Source organism: Melospiza melodia, chromosome 15, assembly GCF_035770615.1.
Source record: "Melospiza melodia melodia isolate bMelMel2 chromosome 15, bMelMel2.pri, whole genome shotgun sequence".
Taxonomy (NCBI): Eukaryota; Metazoa; Chordata; class Aves; order Passeriformes; family Passerellidae; genus Melospiza; species Melospiza melodia.
Genome location: NC_086208.1, coordinates 19,588,205 through 19,608,259, shown reverse-complemented (window position 1 = coordinate 19,608,259; position 20,055 = coordinate 19,588,205). Strand labels below are relative to the sequence as shown.

Genomic DNA, 20,055 nt, shown 5'->3' with positions numbered 1-20,055 from the left:
TGAATAAAATTTGTGCTCTTCCAACAGCAAGACAGAGGGGAAAATATCTACCAAAATTCTGCCTGGCAAGATGACAGCATCAGTTGTGAATTTGGGTGGATCAAATATTAGTATTTAAGCCACTATAGCTTGATTCAGCTTCTTTCTACCTGTGTGTTATTCCGTAAATATATCACCACGACAATTTCTCTCCTTGGCCTTCACCTTAATGCACAGAACGGAACAAAGAAAACAAAATTTCCTATTTTTCCATAGCTGCCATAAAATCCATCGTCCTACATTCAGAAAGCACTTAGATTATGGGCACTGAAAATAAAATAAAATAAAGCTTTAATGTCTCAACTCTGCAGATTCAAACAACGCATGCAGGGAACCTGGGGTAAGATAATCACAAGTGGTAATTACAGAATTTAAATTTAAATTTAAAAAATTTGACTCAGAGGGTTACCCAGGATTTAAAATTACGTAGTTTGTGTTAAGGGAAGAATGGGAGAGAGATGTGTTTAAGGAGCTTTTTGATACAATGCTGTTTATTGGTAAGAATATTTATATGAAGCCCTGAAGAAAACAACTCCTAGTAGATAGGGATGACAATGGAATGGTATCAGGATGTGTCACCTCCCATCAATCCAGGACAAAACTGTGGATTTTGACCAAGGTGGACAGGTCACATATAGTTAACCTAGAAAAGGAACATATATATTATATTAACATATATAAATAAATATATAAACATTTATATAAATTTTATGTGTTCAATAAGCAGCTTTTTGATGGCATCCTGTTCACGGTAAGGATATATGAAGTCCGGATACAATGCGCACAACTCGTATCTCTTTCCAAACTTTTCATTTCCAAGCGTTTCACTCAGAAATCTTCTCCAGCCTGGCAGAAAATCGGGGGAACTCCTGGCTGCCACCCCTCCTTCCTCATCCCTCATCCCAGCTCCATGGATGGCCACTGTTCTCCTGGAGTTCTGCCACGTTCAAACGAAGCCCTCGGAAAATGAGCAGCAATTAGAGGAGGCTGATGAGCAGCACTCCGATAATCCTGCGTGTAATGAAGATTTCTCTCCAAATCTGAAATGCTGTTTGGGGAGGGGGCAGGGTGCTCGGTGAGATTGCTAAAAAAAATAAAAGTCAGATGACTCCAGCACGCCCACGGCTCCCATAATTAGCCCGTCTATTTCAGTGGTCTGAGGCAGCCCAGTGCAGAACCCTTCCATTTGAAATTATTAAACACATGTCATAATCGTGATCTAATATGATCAATGAGCTCACGTCAAGTTGAAAGAATTTGGCCTTAAAGCTCTGTAATTGTGTGGAGACCAATCCTTGGTTTATTTCAATCACTTCTGTGTTTTTTCCCCCTGAATGAGGCTGCTGCGCAGCCAAACAGCTTTTCCTCTGCTTCTTCACTTCCTACCAAATTCAGTGGGATGTGGACATGTGCTTCAAGTGTTTTGCCAAATCATGGCACACCACTATCAAACTTGACACGTGGCCATAAACCACAGCGTCCTCTCTCAAAACTCACTTTAAATAAAGCAGCCCCAGAATGGCTTCGGCTGCATTAAGATAAGGAAGGGAACTAAAAAAGGGGATACAGAAAATCAGGTTTAAAATGGTCCTGCCAGTGTTTTTTACAGCCAAACCTCTACCAGGCTCTTCATTTTTTTTCAGTTTGGGCTTTTTGATAGTCACTCCCTTTTCAGTGCAGAATAAACTGGAGGATGGAGAAGGAACTTAATGAGAAAAACAATCTGCGCTTCTATTTTTAGGCTATTATTTACATGTAGTGAAATTTTGTTCCTCTCTGCTCCCGAGGCTCAGATGATGGTTTATTGCCAAAAAAAGCCTTTGTCAACACGCAGTCATTTCCAGAGGTGCTGTCAGTGGCTCCAGCTGTGGCAGTGATGGCAGCACTCAGATCTGTCAGAAAATTAAATCTTTCCTTTTCTTTCCATTTCCAAAAGAAAATACTGGGATGCAACTGGAGTAGGGGAGAACAGCCCCAAAACAATCCTCCAGTTGTCCTCCTCCTGAGCTAAAGCTATGGTATTTTTTTGATTTTTAACCTCTGTGGGGAGGGAAAATGAAAGATCAAGATTTCCCTCAAACCCTCCAAAATTCTGTTGTTTTCAATTCCTAATTTTCCAAAGTTGCATTTCCCCCTTTTGGCAGTATCACAATAAAATAAATTACTTCAGAATCTATCTCCTACTCCCCCATTTCTTTTATTTTCCTCTTCTGCAACTTCCCCAAAAATGTATTGTGTCACATAACTCACATGCTCAAAGCCATGTCCAGACACAATAATATTTTTTAAAGATATGCATTTTTTTCTCTGAACATATTGTTTTCATTAGTCCCACTATCCAAGAGTTTTCCCTTTTTGCCTAATAATCCAAATTTACTCTTTGCTTTAAAGTAATATAGGGGCATTTCTGACCCTGAATAAAAATGATTTAATGAGAGACTCTCAGTTACTATTTCTTGATAGAAAACACAACCAAGCCCTTAAAATCCCTTTATTGCTGAGGCTGTTGCAGGCATGAAAAGTGTGAAATACCCTTTTCCGAGGGACAGAAAGAGGAATATTTCAATGAAAATTACTTGGCTGCACGAGAAGACAACGGAATAGCCAATATCTGATAAAATAAACCCATTTTTAACTTTATAACAACACACGTGGCTCTGTGTGCTGAGCAGGAAGTTGATGTGGAGAGGGCTGGCGCAAACATCTCCCCCAAACCCACATCCAAGAGCAATATCAGACCAAATTATATCATATTGTGTTTCCACCCTCTCCCAGACTGGGCCCAGTCGAGGGCTGCTGCTTAGAAAGGAAAATTTCCTGTGGGGGAACTCCCAGAGGGGGAGCTCAGACCTGAATTTAGGGATCCTGGGGCATTTGGGGATGTCACCCCAGCAGCGGCCCCATGGAAAGCACATGCAAATGAGTCTGTGTAATTGTTAATGACAATGTGAGCAGTGGCACGGGGTGACACATCCCTCATTTCCCTGTTCCCTGCATCTTCCCTCCTCCCATCCAGATCCAGGCTCTGCTCACACCGCTCCGTTCACACCCCGCCGTGGCTTTGCACAAACTCTGCCCCGCTGTGATTCCTGCAAACATTTACAGAAATTCACATTTCTCACCTCATTTTGGGACTGCCCTGCACTCACAGATTGTATTCCTGGCCTGGAGTGACAGAATTCCCAGCCCACATTCCCAGCCTGGAATGACAGGATTCCACCTGTATTCCCATCCTGAAATGACAGAATTCCCAGCCCATATTCCCAGCCTGGAATGACAAAATTCCCACCTGTATTCCCATCCTGAAATGACAGAATTCCCAGGTGTATTCCCAGCCTGGAATGACAGAATTCCCACCTGTATTCCCATCCTGCAATGACAGAACTCCCAGCCTGGAGTGACAGAATTCCCATCCTGAAATGACAGAAATCCCAGCCTCGATTCCCAGCCCAGAGTGACAGAATTCCCAGCCCAAATGACAGAATTCCCATCCCAGCCGCTGTCACTCCCCAGCCCCACAGGGCTCTGCAGCTGCAGGACAATGGCCGTGGCCACAACAATCAGCCCCTTCTTGCCCAGGATTTGCATTCTCGGGATGATCTTGGGGTGGGAGGGGCTCCCAGTATCTCCCAGTATCCCCCAGTCCCCCGTCCATGTCTGTACTGGTTTGGGTCACCTGTCCGCAGATGAGGGGGAGGATACCTGGACAGGGTTTGGGAACACCTGGGGACATCCAAACTAGCACTGGCAACACCTGAGGACATCAGGGACAGGGTGAGGGACACCTGGACAGGGTTTGGGGACACCAGGGAATGTTGGGGACAGGGTTGGGGACACCCAGAGACACCAGGACTGTGGACACGTGGGGTCATCAGGACCAGGGAAGGGGGCACTGAGGGATGCCAGGGACAGGGTTAGGGACACCAGGACCAGGGCAGGGGACCTGAGGGTCATCAAGGACAGGGTTAGGGACACCAGGACCAGGGCAGGGGGCACTGAGGGATGCCAGGGACAGGGTTAGGGACACCAGGACCAGGGCAGGGGACACTGAGGGTCATCAAGGACAGGGTTAGGGACACCAGGACCAGGGCTGGGGACACTGAGGGTCATCAAGGACAGGGTTAGGGACACCAGGACCAGGGCTGGGGACACTGAGGGTCATCAAGGACAGGGTTAGGGACACCAGGACCAGGGCTGGGGACACCTGGGGACTTTGGGGATGGGGTTGAAGGGCTCTAAGGGACACCTGGACACGGTTTGGGGACACCTGGGGACCTCAGGAGCAGATTTGGGGACAGCTGGAGGAGAAGGAGAGCTCTGAGGTGCCCTCCAAGCCCAACCATTCCAGGATTCTGGGAGCCGCTGGTCTGTACTGGGACGAGGTGTGGCCAGCCCAGGGGAGGTGACAGCGTTTCCTGCCCCAGCATCCTCCCCACCTTCGTTTCACTCACCCAAAATTCACTTTTGGGACTTCTTTGCCTGGAAAAACTGCCCCTTTTGGGTGGATCTGCTTGCTTTTCTCCAGGTCTTTATTTGCATTATTCTATTTTGTTTTTTCTGAAATGAAAACTGGAATAGTTCTGTCTCTGAGAAGAAATGGTCATTCCTGAGATATTCATCTCCAGTTGGAAAAGCATTTCCTTTGGCCAAGTTAAATCCCCCTTTTTTTGTCAACAAAATTCCATTTCCATGAATCACGATTGGGATTTTTTTTTTTTTTTTGGTCATTAGCACCCATTTTCATAATTTGTGGATGCAGCAGAAGAAGAAAGAGTAAAAAGCAACCACAGCAGGTCCTGGGCAGCTGAGAAATTCAAAGCCAGGCAAAACTTAAAACATCAGATCCTCCAGAAGCTCCAAATTGGCCAAAAAACTATTCAAACACGAGGAGAAAAACTCCAGAAAGCTGCATTTATTTCCAAGATATCATCACAGAGGTGAAGGAGGCTTTTAATTGCACTCTCCAGACTTCCAGCATCAACAGACCCAGGGTTTCACTGGGAGGAACTCTCTCATTCCAATTAAAAGTGATTTTTTAAGGCCCCAGTGCTTAAGTCAGAAGTTGTTTCTACAGATAGTAAATGATTCTTAATAAGCAAAGCCTGTGGCAATAAAACAAAGAAATAAAAATAAATCACCTTTTCCAGAACTTGGAGAGTGTGTCCTTAGGATCTTCCCCCATCCCTCCACTCACACAGTGCACATAAAATACTGATATTTTCATATAATCTGAATTTATCATCATTTTTCCCTAGAAAAAGGCCTGTTCCAATTTGAGTCTCTTTCCTGTCCTATAATTCCCATTATGGTCCACACAAGAAATTCCTACAGAGTAGATTTTGCTCCAAATTTCCTCTTTTTTGCCTAAAAAGCAGGATAAACTCAGGATAAAGCAGCAGCAGCCAGGCTGTGCCCCGAGATGGGCTCAGCTAGGAGAAAAATCTTCATTTTCCACCCAATCCCTCCTCTTCCAGCATCCCCTGAGTCATGGGAATGCTGCAAATAAAGCTGAGCTCCAGCAGCAAGCAGAGCTCATTTCAGATGGCTCATGTGAAAACAACCCAGCTAATTATGCTGCAGTAATTACCTGAAAATTATATGTATGTTGTTTTTCCACCAGTCAATAGTGCTATTTTTGAACTTCTCATTGTTCTCATGGCCTGCTGGAGTCACATTGTCTCGAAATCCTCTTTTTTTGGCTCATCACTCACTCACCTCTGGACTGGGGAGGGATTTTCAGGGCAAGTTTCACCTGCAGCATTTGCTCTGCAGCTCAGATCCCCACCTGTGCTGTATTTCAGAAAATATTTCCATTTTAATGGTCTTTCCAATAAGGATTACAAGGTTCTGACTCATCGTTCCACCAAGATTTCCTCCTGAAAAATCAAAAAATGGAACATGAAAATCCTGGAAATTGGTGGATCCCTTACTGGGATCATCCTGATTTGGAATAGTTCTATTTCCTTCAGCTCAGATCTTCACCTGAGAAAATATTTCCATTTTAATGGTCTTTCAAGTAAGAATTACAAGATTCTGACTCAACATCCCATCAAGATTTCCTCCTGCAGATCAAAAATCCTGAAAATTCCTGGATTCCTGATTGAGATCATCCTGGTCTGGGAGAGTTCCATTTCCTTCAGCTCAGATCTTCCCCTGTGCTGCATTTCAGAAAATATTTTCATTATAATGGTCTTTCAAATAAGAATTACGAGGCTCTGACTCAAGATCCCATTATCTCCTCCTTCCCATCAAAAATGCTGAAAAATTCCTGGATTCCTGATTGGGATCATCCTGATTTGGAAGAATTCCATTTCCTTCTCTGCCCTGGGTGGGGCCTGTGATCCTGGTCTGTTTTCATTTCTTCCAAGAGCCACCAATAAAGCAGCTGAGTGTCACAGCCCACTCCCAGGAAGGGAATGCTGTCAGGCAGCAGGGCTGGGAAAACGGGAGGCAGGAATTCTTGGATCCATCCCAAAAAACTCCTGCCACATTCCCTGAGTTTGCCCAAACCCGTGGGGTGAAATGCACTCGGAATGACTCCTCGGGGAAAGGAAGATGCTGCTGATAAAAGGTGTCTCCCTGGACTGCTGAGAGGAAATTAATTAACATTTGGAAAAGCACTTTGAGATTCTTGGATGAAAGATGTTGGAGCTGGAATGCTGGTAACATTCAAATAAGTTGGAATAACGTTAATATTTATTGCACGCAGCGCTTTCATCTTCAAAGCTCTTTACCAACATCAATGAGTTAACAAAGAAAATATTAATAAAGATTATATTTACCCATTAAATTACCCTCCCAAAGCACGGGTAAATAGAGCTGCCTCCAGATAAAAAATAGTATTTAAAAAAAAGCTGAGCCCCAGCTCCAGTGTCAGGCACTAAATCCCTGGTGGGGCTGGCCATGGCAAACCAACTTGGAACAAGGAATTCTTAGTTTATATTCTGAATGAGGAACTACTAGTTTATATTTTTAATGAGGAATTATTAGTGTAATAATTTTAACTTTTAATGAGGTTGATTGGACCCTAGGCCTAATCCACCACAACCAGGGTGAAAAATCAGGATGGCAAAGGGAGAAGGAAGAGCAGTGCTTGGAAAAAGGAAGCTCTGGTTGGTAAGCAGGAATTCCAGAATCCCTGAGGGTGGAAAAGCCCTCCAAGGTCATCAAGTCCCAAAAATTACTCTCCCAAATCACATAATTAGAGCTGCCTCCAGTTAAAAAATAGCATGAAAAGAAAACTCAGCCCACACTCCAGTATCAGGCACTAAATCCCTGGTGGGGCTGTCCATGGCAAACCGACTCGGAGCGAGGAATTATTAGTTTACACTTTGAACAAAGAATTATTAGTTTATGTTTTTAATGAGGAATTGTTATTTTATACTTTTAATGAGGCTAATTGAACCCTAGGCCTAATCCAGCTGTTCTGGGAATGTATCACCCACAGCCAGGGTGGAAAACCAGGATGGCAAATGGAGAAGGAAGAGCAGTGCTTGGAAAAGGGCTCTGGTTGGTGAGCCAGAATTCCAGAATCCCTGAGGCTGGAAAAGCCCTCCAAGGTCATCAAGTCCCAAAAATTACCCTCCCAAATTACATAAATAGAGTTGCTCCTGGTGAGCAGGAATTCCAGAATCCTGGAAAAGCCCTCCAAGGGCATCAAGTCCAGGCTGTGCCACATCCCCACCTCATCACCTGAGTGCCACATCCAGAATTCCTTGGACACCTGGGATGATGAGGAGAGCTTTCCAAGCCAAACCATTCCAGGGTTCTGGAAGCTCAGCATCCTGGGCTGAGGATTCCAGACCTCCCTGAGCAGGCATTTCCAGCAGGAGGAGGAGGAGGAGGATGTTTGGGTTAGTTGTGTCTTTGGGATAAACTCCAGGGAAGGGAGGAACGCTCTGTTCCACAGGAAGGAGAGGTGGAACCTCGAGGGAGCTCCCAGACTAAACCATCCCAAGGAACTGCACTCTCCTTTTTTATTTGGAAGTCGATCCTTGCTGGCACAGGCACAGCTCTGCCATTATCACTGGGAAGCTGTGCCCAGCAGTTTACTGGAAAACCAGTAAAGGAGAGAGCACTTCCAAGTGCATTATCTGCATTGATTGCAAACGCTCACAGGGCAGCCAGGGCCCGTCTCCCTTTGGGGCTCACCTCCCCTCCCCCAGCTGGAAAGATAAATAAATAAAGATAAATAAATAAAACAGGGAAAGCATTCTGTTGTGATTTCCCCCCCCCCCACAACCCTGATTTATCCCAAATCCCCCCCATTTCCATCGGTCTCCCTGGTGCACCCGGATGCATTCCAGCACATAATGGGCTGGGATAGATTTTTGAGGAATCCACGGTGCTCTGCAGGCTCTGGAGGTCATTTTGGGCAGCCCATCGATGCTCAGCACAAATATTTCTGGTCAGCATGCTCTGTGCACGCCACTCCTGGCTCTGCACGGGCCAGATGTGCGTGCCACAAACCCAGAGCCCTGCCCTGGATTTCTCCAGGCTTGCTGTGAAAAACACCACATTATCTGGGAAGGGTTTTGTGGCTCTTGTCAGGGCTGGGGCAGTTCCTCCAGAGCTGGCTGGAGGCTTTACAAACCCAGCCACACATTAAAGCACCCCAGTTAATCTCCTATACAACCCCAGCCAGGCAGAGCTTCAAATATGTTTCGTTTTGGAGAGAAATCAAATGTTACCTTTGGGAAATACGCTTATTATTAGCATTAGACACGGCTTTTGGGCTCCTTCCAGGAACTTTGCTGAGTTACAGGCGGTTTGTTCCCACTTTTCTTTGTGTCCTGGATTTATGGACAGACAGCGGGGCTGAGCCGTGCTGCTGCCATCACAGGGCTCTGCAAACACGGATTCTTGTCCTGATTCTTGCCCCCCTTGGGGGCCAGCGAGGAGCAGATCCCCTCTGCTGTGGAAAAAAGCACAGGAGCTCGTGTTAGAGGTTATAGCCTAAGTTTTGGTGTTATATTTATATCATAGTGTAAGGCTTTTTACTTATTTATGTTATGATATATAAATATATTTAAATATAGAAATATTACATATATCATAAATTAAAATACAACAAATTTATATAATTATGTACATATTATAATTACATAAGTATTACATAACTATGTGTATTACATATTTATATATGCATTATATATGAATAGATAATATATATGCATATATTGTATAATGTACAAAATATTGTATCATGTATAAAAATATATGCATATATATGTATAATATATGCATATATTACATATATATTGTGTATATTACATAATTACATATTATGACCTAATTATGCTGATATATAAATATATGTAATATAGACATATATATATTATAAATTAAAGTACAATAAATTTTTATAATCATGTATTATTTACATGCAATAATAATAATTACATTATTATTACATATTAAGTACATATAGTTATATAATATCTATATATTTATACTTTTACTATATATATTTATATAGCATTGTATTTTAATTTTTCTTTATTTTTGTAGTTATTTAATTTAATATTTTTATTTCGTTTAATGTGGTTTTATTTTAAATTTTAAATGTGTTTTTATTTTTTAAGTTATAAATTTATATTTTTAATATTTAAGTTTAGAAGGTTTTTTTAAGGTTTTATATTAAATTTGGTGTTGAAGTTTTAGTTTATAGGGTTAAAGTTTTAAGAGTTTTTTGTATTTTAGATTTTAATTTTTTTAATATATGTTTAATTTAAGCAAAGTGCTTTAAGGAAGAGCCAGACTGACAGCCGGACAAACAGCCAAGGTCTTTTCCTCCTCATGTGATGTTTCCATAATCCTCAGTTTCTCCCCTAGATCAACAGGTTCCTCGTTATTTGTCATTGTCAGCCCTGGGCACAAAGAGCCTTTTGTCTGCAGCTCTGACCCAAACACTCCGGAGCTTTTCCTGCCCCTTCCTGCCGTGTGCTCTCTCTCTGAGGGCTGCACAGCACAGCCTTGACCCCACCGGGGAGATGCAACACCACAACATCCCTGTTCTGACATCAGCACTTACCCTGCTGCAGCAAACACCAAATTCTGATCTGCTCCAGAGCTCCTGCCGGGAGTCACCAGCAGCTCCCAACACCCCGGGCCAGGCAGGAGCTGCCTCTGCCCCTCCTCAGGTTTGGATTTTCTATTTTTCATACTCTGTGCTGCTTTAGTGTGTGGGTCTGAGCTTCACATGAGGGGATGGTGAGCTCTGTGCACAGAGCAGGGACACAAAACAATTCCTGCTCCAGCTGGGCACCAAGCACAAATGCCCCAAATCTCAGCCCAGGAGCACAAACCCCGTGGGCTGGAGAGAGAAAAACAAGCAGGGTGGGACTGCAGGGCTAAAGCTGGGATGGGACAATGAACTGCAAGGTGCAAATGGAGCAGAGCTGATCCCAGGGACAGAGCCCGTGCCCGGCCGTGCATTTTGGGGCCGTTTTGGTTCATCCTGGGTGCAGCCCTGGCTGGGCTCTGGTGCTGCCCAAGGTGGATCCATGGAGGAGATGCTGTCAATAAATCCCTGCTTTGTTCTGGAACTCTGCCCAGCCTCTGCTCCAGCTCAGCCTGCCCAAGGCATCATGATCAGCGTGGGGCATTGCCACAGCTCCTCTGAACATCCCAACAGGATTCCTGCTCCTCCTGCATCCATGGATGCTCCCTGGGAATGCCTCACTGAGGGACAAGCACCAGGACACAAGGAGAAATCACTGATTTGCCCTGAAATTCTCCCAGTTTCCTGGGATTTGTCACCACCTTGCTCTCAAGCTGATTGGGAAGGGTGGGAAAAGCCGCTGCTGGCTTGGAGGGACCTTGTGAGGGACATCCTTCAGTTCCCAGGGGCTGGGGAGAGTTCACAGCCTGGAGCTGGCACTGGTTCTGCACTGTCACAGAAACCCTTTTGTTTTCCCATGAAAACAGCTCCGGAGCCAAATTCCTACCTGTGTCCTGCAGGGTGTGTCCTTGCCACATCACAGAGCGGCGTTTGCTCCAGGTAACCCTGCCCTGGAACCTCAAGGGTAACTTTTTTTTTTGTTATTATTTCACTTCTCTCACCAAAGAATTGCGTTCACAAATGTTTTTCCCAGAGCCTGGGAGGGGCTGGGATTGTTTTCACTTTCCTGGGTGTTTGTGGGGCTGTCAAAGCTCAGCCTCACCATTTGCTGCTGCTCCAGGAGAGGGAGGAGAAGGGGAGGAACTTCTTATCTGCCCCTGGAGCCCTTATCTGAGCCAGCCAGCTGGCTGACATTGGGACAGCAGGAGGGACAGGCCGAGGGCAGGACAGACAGACAGCATCTGCAAGGAAATAAAACTGTGAGAGAAAAGGAGGTTTCTGCACCCAAAATGCCCCTTGGGACACCCAAAATGCCCCTTCCCAGAGCAGCTGTGGCTGCCCCTGGATCCCAGGCAGTGCCCAAGGCCAGGCTGGAGCACCCTGGGACAGGGGAGCTGTCCCTGCTGTGGCGCTGGAGGGGATTTAAGGTCCCTCCAGCCCCAATCCTTCCAGAATTCCATGACAATTCTGGCTCCAACCCGCCCAGCATCACTCTGGGGCAGCACAATTCCAGGCTGGATACCTCAGACAGAGCCACCACCCAAGCTCCAGAACCAAACCATCCGTCATTCGTGACACATTTAAAAAAGAAAAATAAAATTAAAATAAAAAAAAAAAATTAAAAAAACCAAACCAGGCAGAAATGTGATGACAGAATTTCCTGCAGAACCTCTGCTACATGAAAATGAACAGTAAATGTTTTAATTTAGCTGAGATTTCACTCCGAAGAGGAAGACGTACAATTTGTTCGGGATGAGTTGACAGATGGGAAAATTAAGTCCTCCCTTATTGTTCCATTTGCTGGATGCAAAAAAATACTTAACACTTGCAGAGGCCTTGGAGGGTGGGAAGAGCTCGGGAATATCAGATGTCTGGGCAGAAATTGGAGACAGCAGAGGCTGGGGCTGATCCTGGGAGATGCCACATGCTTCAGCCTCTCCAAAATTCCAAAATTCAGCTTTTCCCTCAGCGTTCCTCAGCCAGCTCCCTGTGGGAAAGCCAAGGAATAAAGGGGTGAATTTAGCATTAGACCAAAAAAGCAGAATTACACAAGATCCTTTCTGTTTGATGTCTCCACCCAGTGAACTCTTTCAAAACAGTGACTTCTCTCTTTCAGCTGAATTTTCCTTTTTTTTTTCTTTTTTTTTTTTTTTTCCAAGTTGGAAGCCTTTAGCTAAAATATCTTTCTTTTCTCTGCTAATAAAGACAGACTGTTAGCACTGCTTTTCCCCTTCCCATTGAAGATGTCCTGCAGTTTTCTCCCGTCTGGGGACCCAAAATTCTTTCAAATGATACCAAGAAATAATTGGCACCTCTTGGCCAAAATTGCTGTGGAGTGGCTGCTCCTGTGCAACACATCTGGGCTCTCCCAAACAATAAATTATGGATTAATGGCACATCCTGGAGCAGACTGGAGGCCAAATTCCCCTCTGGGAAGAGGGGTTATGATGGACCTGCTGCACCAGGGATTTCCCATATGTCCAAGTAAAAATCAGCTGTAAAGTGATGGCCAGGAAAGGGGTTTAAAACAAAAAAAAATGGGTTTAAATTAAAAAAAAAAAAAGGTTGAAATTTAAAAAAAAAGGGTTTAAAACAAAAAAAAAGCACCCAACCCCCAGCAATATCCCACTATTGCTGTGGTTTACAGGGCTGGGTGTGGTTTGAGGTGCTCAGGACGCCGTGTCCCATGGCAAACAGAGGGGTTTGGTGGTGCTTGATTGAGTTTGTTCCTCTTTATCAGCCAGGCAGGCACAGCCTGTCCCTTCTGCACTGCTCCCCTGGGAGGGGCCTGGGGGAAAATCCACATTGCTGCTGGTCCCAGCGCCTCTGAGGAGCTGCAGAGCCAGCCCATCCCAGGAAACCCTGGGAAAACACGGATACAGCCCTGGGAAAACACGGATACAGCCACAGGTATTCCCTGCTGTGCTCCCAGCTCATCCCAAACCTGCACGTTCTGCAGAAGGGACCATCAGGGGATCATCAGGCTGCAAATTCCGGTCCAGGCACCAACCCAGCCATGTCCCCAGTGCCTGTCCTGGTTTGGAAGGACAGGTGTCTGCTCAGGAGGGCAGGAGCCTCCCCTGAAATGGAAAATGTAAACCCTCTCCCTCTGAATTATTGTAATTTCGAAATTAAGGGGCTCTCGGGTGAAGATATGGGAGCGGGAATAGCAGTTCTTCATTAGGAAAAATGAAAATAAATTAAGATAAAATTTAAAATTAAAAATAAAAATTAAAGTCAAAATTAAGAAAGTAAAAATAAAAATTGAAGTTAAAATTAAGAAATTAAAATAAAAAATAAAATTTAAAAATAAAATTTAAAAATAAAAATACAGTAATACAAACCTACACTGCCAGAGCCAGACCATGCCCTGCCCCCTGTGTGTCAGGAGGTGTCCCAGCCCCATCCCAGGGGGGCTCAGCCCTCCTGCAGTGCCAGCTGTGGCTCTGCTGCAGCAGGGATCCTGCACAAGGGGGGAGTTTTCCTCTGCAGCTCCAGGGCTGCTGCAGATGGGCCTGGGCTCCCTCTGGCCATGCAGGGCAAGCAGGATCTCTCTGGTGTCCCAAACCTCAGATTGTATCCAGTTAGGAATGCTTGGCTCCTCCCCTGGGCGGAGCATCTCCCCGTGGGATGGTGGAATTTGATCAGCCATGCAGGGACACTCACTGCCCATGGACAGAAGGTAATTAATAATTAATGATCCATGAACAGAAGATAATTAATAATTAATGGCCCATTATCAGAAGAGATCTCCTGGAGGGAGGATTGGCTGTGGGAGAGATAAAGAAACCCGACCAATGATCAGAGAGAACTGCCTCACCTCTGGCAGATGTGGATAGAATCCACACCCCCAGCCACATTCCCAACCTCAGGCAGTGCCACATTTCCACAGGGATGTCCCAGAGGGACGGTTGCTCATGGGGACACTGGAGGACCTCATTCCCTTGGGATCCATCCCAGGAACTCAGCAGCCTCAGAAGGAAAATCTCACTGCAGGCACCAAGGAGCTTTCCAAGGCTCAACCCTCCCCCCATCTCAGCTCCTTTAGGCAAATCCCCATCTGCACTTTCAGCCTTTGCCCCCTTCTTTCAACCATTTCTTTGCCCATGGAGGTTTTCTTGAAGAAAAAAAAACCAAAAAAAACAAAAAAAACCAAAGCAATTTAAACCCAGCCTATTGTTTCCACAAACCCGAGCTGCAGCGAGCTCTCAGAACGTGGTTGTGATTTGCCACATCTGTTATTTTTACACGTTGTTCTGCTGCCAAGAGCTCCATAAAAGGTGTTCTGTAACCCCTGGTGCCACGGGATCCAGCATGCTGCCACAACTGGGAGCCCAATAGAGCATTCCAGCCCCAACCTCACCCGAGGTTTTTGTTCCTGAGCATCTTCAGACACAGAGGTCAAGCGTGGCGTGGATCCTCCTTTCACAGACAGGCCCAATGGGCGAGTTCATGGAATCATGGAATTCTGGAATGGTCCAGTTCCATGGGCAGGGACTCCTTCCACCATCCCAGGCTGCTCCAAGCCCCAGTGTCCAGCATGGCCTTGGGAACATCCAGGGGCAGCCACAGCTGCTCTGAGAATTCCATCCCAGCCCCTCCCCACCCTCACAGGGAACAATTCCTCCCCAAAACCCCACCCAAATTTCCCATTTTCCAATTTGAAGCCATTCCCTGTGTCCTGTCCCTCCATCCCTCATCCCCAGTCCCTCTCCAGCTCTCCTGGAGCCCCTTCAGGCCCTGGAAGGGCTCTGAGATATTCCAGAACCTTCTCTTCTCCTCTCCAGGCTGGACAACGCCAACTCTCCCTGCAGAGCAGCCTCACCCACCTGGGAGCAGGGATTTGGTCGTGGCAGAGCTTTGCTGTGCCAGGACAGATTTCCTGGGACACTCCAGGGCTCTGCCATGGCTGGGACACCCAGAACTTTGGAAATTTTCAGCCTGGCACAGCCCTAAATGCAGGGCTCCATCTCCTTCTCCCGGGTCAGGGATTCTGTGTGCAGTTTCTCATTTGGACCACGGCTCTGGAAAACTTGATTGGAGCTGTGAAAATGGAATTTTTATTGGGGAGAACGGAGCTCCTGCCAAGGTTTATTTTTCAAGGGAGTAAGGCCTAATCCTAGAAGTGGTTCCAGGGCTGTGCTAGTCTGGATGCCCTTGCAATGGTTTATGGCGAGCACGCAGCCAAAGCTGGCTGGGCTGGTGGTGTTTGCTTTGGCCACGTGCTGCAGAGGGTAACCAGCTCCAAATGTGCTCCTCAACGTGGTGCAGGCATCACTAAAATCCATTTTCCCCCAGGTTTCTCCTTTCCCCCCCCCTTTCTCTTTCACTTTTACACAATTAACACATTCCCAAGTCCATCCTACCTGAAAACAAGGCAGCCTTTAAAGCAGGCAGCAGAGTACCAGCCCCAGCTTCAGACAGAATCCCAGAGACGCAGCTCCTGCCAGCTTCCAGATTCCCACAAAATCCAGCCCAGAGCCCCTGCCCAGGTGGAAACCTTCCAGGGAACAGCACATCAGCTTCCCCCAGGGAGCCCACAAGGGTTATGGCGTGGAGGGACCCTCTGGAGGGAGCTTTCCAGGGGCTGAGCAGAGCCATAAACGCAGGAATGCCTGGGAAAGGAGCGAATTAAAACGTGCGAGACTTGGCAGAGGGCTCTGCGAGCTCAGGGCTCCGGGCAAGGTGACATTTACTGCCCTCCCAGGCCAAGGCTGAGCCCCAGAGCCAGGGCAGCTCCAGAGGATCCCCAAAAAGGGCTCCTGGCCTCCTCCAGGGGGTTTTCCTTCGGGGCAGGAGCTGTGCAGCACTTCCCACCGTGCCAGGGGTCGGGATCCTGGCATCCCGCCCCACTCATCCTCACCTGCAGCAGTGTCCTGAGAGCTGGGAGGTGACTGCAAAGGTGAGGGGAATGAAACAGCCCCTTGTGAGGGCAGGAGGAGGAGATGGAGCTGCTCAGCCTGGAGATCTCCAAAATAACATCCAAAAAGATGCAGAATCTTACGATTCAATCTTGAGGTGCAAGATCTCCAAAACAATCCCTCCAAAAGAAGCAGATCCCACAGCTTCATTAAGAGTCAGAAAGGAGATCAAAGGGAAGGGTTGTCAGCTTTTGAGGGGCAAAAAAACTCCCAGAAAATGTGGTTTAAGTTTCCAGAAGGATCACTTTGTTAAATTAAAAGTGAATTAAAAATAGTTCTGTAAGCAAGGAGAGCTGCCCTGCTCGCTCCCTTCTCACAACAGAGCAACACACAAAAAGTCTTTTTAGCACCCAAAATTAAATCAATTTAATTAAACCCACCTCTCCTCACATGTGGACACCCCTGTTTATGCACAGGTCTTTTCTGTCCTGCTCACACTCACCCCTAAAATGCTGAATTTCAACCCAAAGGACACCGGCCAGACTTATCATCACTCAAATTAAATGAGCTTCCCAAAAAAATTAAGATCAGGCAGGAGGAACCTCCAGCCAGGCCAGGACTAAACATCACCTTGTCCTCAGCCAGACCCTGAAACAGCTGGGATTATTTCCCCAAGAAAGATCTTTTGGATTTGCCGGCAGCCAACAGCTCACGGGGTCATTTTGGTCACACCTGAACCCCCCAGGTCCCCCTCAGACCCTGGACAAACCCATCCCGGGTGGGCAGGATCCTGCCTGCATCCCTGTGGGACCACGGGATCATTTTGGTCACACCTGGACCCTCCAGGTGCTGCTCGGATCCTGGACAAACCCATCCCGGGTGGGCAGGATCCTGCCTGCATCCCTGTGGGACCGCGGGATCATTTTGGTCACACCTGGACCCTCCAGGTGCTGCTCGGATCCTGCACAAACCCATCCCGGGTGGGCAGGATCCTGCCTGCATCCCTGTGGGACCGCGGGATCCTCCCCAAAGGGTCACAGCAGGGCTGCGGCTCCAGCTTCGGCCTGGGAGGGGAGGAGGAAGCCCAGAGGACACCTTGGGAAGGCGATGGAGCAGATCCTGCTGGGATGCATCCCCGGGGAGTTTTGGGGCTGGAGTTTTGGTGCAGCCTCCCGGGCACGGATCGTTCCTGGGGCGCTCGGGGATGGGGGGGAGGCACAGCGGGGTTTATTTACCCTGGCTCCGGCTTTGGCGCAGCGTCCGCGGATCCTCGTGGCTGATTTGGGGACGGGATAAGGGAACGAGCAGCGGGACCGGCCGGGCTGTGATGGCCCGGGGCACAAAGTCCCGCCGGCTCCGGGGGCAGCGCCGTCCCTCGGGATCGATGCTGTCCCTGATCTGCCGCCCCGGTGGGGACGCAGCGAGCGGGGGCAGCGCTGGGACATCGCCAGGGGCGGGGACTGGCACCGGGCGAGGGCGGATGTCGCGTCCTGCCCAGGGGCAGCCCGGGCACAAAGCTCCGCTCGGTCCCGGCTCCGGAGGGGAGCGCTGGGCTGAGCCGCCACCTCCTGGCGCCTTCCAGGAATCGGGAACTGGGGCGGGAAGGAGCTCGGAGCCCGTCCAGCGCCACCCCTGCCACGGCAGGGACACCCGCCACCATCCCAGGGGGCTCCAGCCTGGCCGTGGGCACTGCCAGGGATCCAGGGGCAGCCACAGCAGCTCTGGGAATTCCAGCCCAAAATCCCATCTAAAACTCATCCACCGGGGGAATAGCAGAGGTTTGGGACACGCTCGGTGCCCAGCGGCACATTCCCATCCATTCCCACCCCCTGCCCAAAGCTGGCCCTTGGCATCGCTCCCGAGGGCATCCCCAGCCCCGGGAATCGCCTCCGGCCGGGAAAAGCCCCCGGAATTCAACCCCAGCACCCGCGATGGCTCCGAGCGCTTCCCAAGGGGGGAAATCCCTGCTGGGGTTGTCCCGGGGGTCTCCGGTGCCCGCACCCCCAGGTGGGGCTGCCCCGCACAGGGCGGTGCCGGCCCGGCAGCAGGAGCCGATCTGTCCCCGATGTGTCCCCGGGAGCCCCGGCAGGGACAGGGCAGCTGCAGATGGGGCCGGGCCGGGCCAGGCTGGGCCGCTCCGCCACCCGCCCGAAGGAGCGGCTCCATCCGCTGCGGCCGCAGAACCTTCTGCTTCCCCCATTCCCCACACACAGGCGCCTTCCTGCTTTAATTATTTAAAAATCCCGACTCTGGCTGTTTATTTTCGGGAGCTGTTACCGCATTCAACTATTTTGAGACTAAACAACAGCGACAAAAAAAAAAAAAACCCCACCAACTATAAAAAAAATTGAAGCCTTTCCCTCATTCTGCCGGTGAAGTTTAATTCACTCTAATTATTTCATATTACTTAGACTGTAATAGTTTCATAATTTCTAGTATATTAAGCACTTAATACGTTGTGTCATTTCAAGCCGCATATTAAATTCTGCAAAGCACATTTTAATGAGCACTAAGTAGTGGGGCAATATTAATACAACCTAATGGCTCATTTCTGTGCCTGTGTTGGGAGGCACCGCTGGGGCAGGTGGGCTCAGCGGGGCCTGGGTGAAATTATGGCTGGAGAGGCACCCAGGGCACCTCCTCTGTGGGGTCACCCGGTGCCACTCCTGTCGGGTGGCACCAACGACCCTGAGAGGCACAAAACGAGAGGGAAAGGTTCTGCTGCTACTCCACAAACTCCAAAATGTCCGAATGTTTCATTCTCTCCAGCGAGGGCCTCTCAGCTCAACTCAGACCCCAAATTCACCTCCCTGGGTCCCCTCCGTGTCCTGCCCAGGGATCCCCCCTGCACTCACCTGGGGGTGCCACCAGCCCCGCTGCTCTGCTCAGGGGTTCCCGTCACACTCGGGGTGTCCTGTGCAGGGCGGCTGTGACCAAAGGAAGAATCCCAGATCCCAGAATGGCTGGGAAGAGACCTTAAAGCTCATCTCGCTGCAGCCCCTGCCATGAGCAGGGACCCTCCCTCTGTCCCAGGCTGCTCCAAGCCCCGTCCAACCCAGCCCTGGGCACCCCAGGGATGGGGCAGAGGAGCCTTGAGAACGTTCCCTGAGACCCAAACAGACAGAAACCCAAAGCCCCCATTTAGGCCTCCGCCCCGGGGGTTTTTAGCCTTCATCCCACCCGATGAAGCGCCTCCTTCCCCCAGGGCGGGTGGGCGATGCTGCCCCGCTCAGCTGATCCCGAGCTCGGCATCAGGGCCGGATTGAGGAGCTGCAGCTCCGGCTGCACCCACGCGGTGGCGCCCCAGGCCGCGGAACGGCCTAATGAGCCCCGCGCTAATTGAGCCCCGCGCTAATTGACAGCGGCTCCTTCTCCGCCGGGCTCCCGGGGCCGGCCGGACCCCGCCATGGCAGCCCCGGTCCCGATCCGCGGGGTGCTCCGGGCCCGCATCCCTTCCCCGGGCCGGTCCTGCGGTGCTCCCCGCATCCCCTCCGAGCCCCGGAGCTCCCCCGGGGCCGCCTCTCCCCATCCCGTTATTTCTGGGCTAAAACCCGGCTATTTCGGGCCAATAGGTGTGCGCGCACCTCCGCGCCCGCGCTCCGAGCTCATTAATGCGGTACCTTCATGTGTGAAACGAGCATATAAATGGGCATTAATGAGCTCCGGCTGCGCGGGGAGCCCGGGGCACCCCCGGCCCGGCCCCGGGCCAGCCCCACGCACCAGGCGGCTTCTCCAAGTGTGTTTTTATTAAAGAACCAAAGTCACGTACAGAGGGGGCTGTCCCCAGAGCGGGCGAGCGTTGTTGTGCCTCGGGAGTCGCGGGCCGCCCGTTAAAGTGCCGTTACATCCAGAATTTACAGGGGTGGGGGCAAAGGAGGAGGGCGGGGGGAGATAAATATACATCATAAATAAATAAAAATCCGACAAATACTGTACCAAGAGAATCACAGTACATTTATATCCATTGCACATCGCCACTTTTGTTTCCAGTCTGGACGAGGGTGGAAGAAGCGGACACTCGGGGAGGGAGGGGCGGGCGGAGCGGGGGCCGCCCCCGCCCTGGCGCAGTCCGAGCACAGCCGGGCTCTGTCC

At 49.1% G+C, this 20,055-nt stretch overlaps 1 long non-coding RNA gene across 2 annotated transcripts; it reads right to left on the bottom strand.

The window, feature by feature from the left end:
* Nucleotides 1-502: 502 nt before the first annotated feature.
* On the bottom strand, nt 503-12,084 carry LOC134425404 (uncharacterized). Of its 2 annotated transcripts, XR_010029670.1 has the most exons (8): nt 11,736-12,084; nt 10,989-11,343; nt 8,730-8,953; nt 6,022-6,197; nt 5,627-5,915; nt 4,491-5,141; nt 3,397-3,453; nt 503-682 (listed from the first exon to the last, which is right to left on the bottom strand). It is a non-coding gene; the product is annotated as an uncharacterized LOC134425404 (long non-coding RNA). The 2 variants fall into 2 exon arrangements; XR_010029671.1 differs by lacking the exon at nt 6,022-6,197 and having other exon boundaries at nt 3,329-3,453.
* Between the last annotated feature and the right edge of the window lie 7,971 nt (nt 12,085-20,055).